Source organism: Tenrec ecaudatus, chromosome 4 (genome assembly GCF_050624435.1).
Source record: "Tenrec ecaudatus isolate mTenEca1 chromosome 4, mTenEca1.hap1, whole genome shotgun sequence".
Lineage (NCBI taxonomy): Eukaryota > Metazoa > Chordata > Mammalia > Afrosoricida > Tenrecidae > Tenrec > Tenrec ecaudatus.
In genome coordinates, this window is record NC_134533.1 from 123,016,470 (window position 1) to 123,018,526 (window position 2,057).

The window sequence follows — 2,057 nt, forward strand, 5'->3', positions numbered from 1 at the left end:
AAAGTTGTGTGTTTCATCGGTTCTATACCGCACCCTGACTCATCTCTTCCCCATGACCCCTGTATGAGGGGGTGTCCAATTGTCTATAGATGGGCATTGAGTCTCCACTCCATGCTCCCTCCATTCACCTTGGGTATGATTTTGTTCTGTGTCTTAAATGCCTGATATCTGATCCCATCGGCACCTCATGATCACACAGGTTGGTGTGCTTCTTCCATGTGGGCTTTGTTGCTTCTCAGCTAGATGACCACTTGTTTATCTTCAAGCCTTTAAGACCCCAGATGCTATATCTTTTGATAGCTGGGCATCATCAGCTTTCTTCCCCCGATTTGCTTATGCACCCATTTTGTCTTCAGCGATCCTTTCAGGAAGGTGAGCATCACAGATTGCCTCATTATTAGAACAAAGTGCTCTTGTATCGCGGGAGTACTTGAGTCGAGGCCCAATGTCCATCTGCAACCTTCATTCTTAACATATAGATATGAATCAATAGTTCTCTCTCTCTCTCTCTCTCTCTCTCTCTCTCTATATATATATATATATATATATATATATATATATATATATATATATATATACACCTGTATTTAGACCTCTATAAATGTCCTTTGCCTCCTGATTCTCAGAAACACCTTTGACCTTGGAAAAGAAAGGATCTATGAGTACAGTACAGAAACTTGTGGAAGACCTTAAAATGAACATTTGTAAGTTCTCACATAGTCTCACTTTTCCCCCAACTTTTTTTCTTCCCTCCCCCATCTTCATAACCCTTGATAAATTATTATTTTCATATCTGTGTTAGTCCAGGTTGACTAGAAAAACAAATTCATAGACACTCCTATGTATATAAGAAAGAGCTTTATATAAAGAGCAGTTGTATATTGAGAAAACATCCCAGCCCAGTCCCGATCAAGTCCATAAGGACACTAACAGAGGAGTCACAAATTGACAAGTGGGATACACTGAAGATAAAACACCTGTGTACATCGAAAGAATTCACCAAGAGAGTAATAAGAGAGCCCACAGACTGGGAAAACATCTTTAGTAATGACATATCCGACAAAGGCCTTATTACTAAATTCTACAATACTCTGCTAGCTTCCAAAAAGAAAAAAAACCTAATTGCCCACTGAGGAGGTTGGCAAAGGACCTGAACAGAAGTTTCACAGGGGCAGAAATCCAAATGGCCAACATATATGAGAAAATGTTCCCGGTCATTAGTCATAAGAGACATGCAAGCTAAAACAGCTATGAGATACCACCTAACACCCTCAAAGAGAGCCCAATTCAAAAAATCAGAACATAACAAGTGTTGGAGGGGCTGTGGGGAGATAGGAACTCTCATCCACTGCTGGTGGACCTGTACGTATGTACAGTCACCATGGAAGTCGATGTGACGATTTCTAAAACAGATGGAAATTGAGCTACCATAGGACCCAGCAATCCCCCTACTGGGCATATACCCCCAAAAGGCAAGAAACAAACCATGGCCAGACATCTGTGCTCCAATGTTCAGTTCACAATTGCAAGGAGTTGGAAGCAACCCAAATTTTCATCAACAGACAAGTGAATTTTTAAAAAAACTGTGGTATATACATACAATGGAGTAGTATGCATCCCTAAAAAGCAGAAATGAACACATGAAGCACCATGCCACATGGGAAGAACTGGAGGAAATCATGCTAAGTGAAGTTGTACAAAAGGACAAGTACAACATAAGAACTGGAAACATGGGGGACCCAGGACAGATGTATCCCTTCAGGACTGGTGCTGAGAGTGGCGATACTGGGAGGGTTAGAGGGAGGGTGGAATGGAAAGGGGGAACCAATTACAAAGATCTACATATAACCTCCTCCCTGGGGGATGGACAACAGATAGGTGAAGGGAGACGTTGGGCAGTGTAAGATATGACAAAATAATAATTTATAAATTATTAAGGGTTCATGGTGGAGGGAGCAGAGAGAGATAGGGAAAAAATGAGGAGATGACACCAAAGGCTCAAGCAGAAAGCAAATGTTTTGAGAATGATGATGGCAACAAATGTACAAATGTGCTTG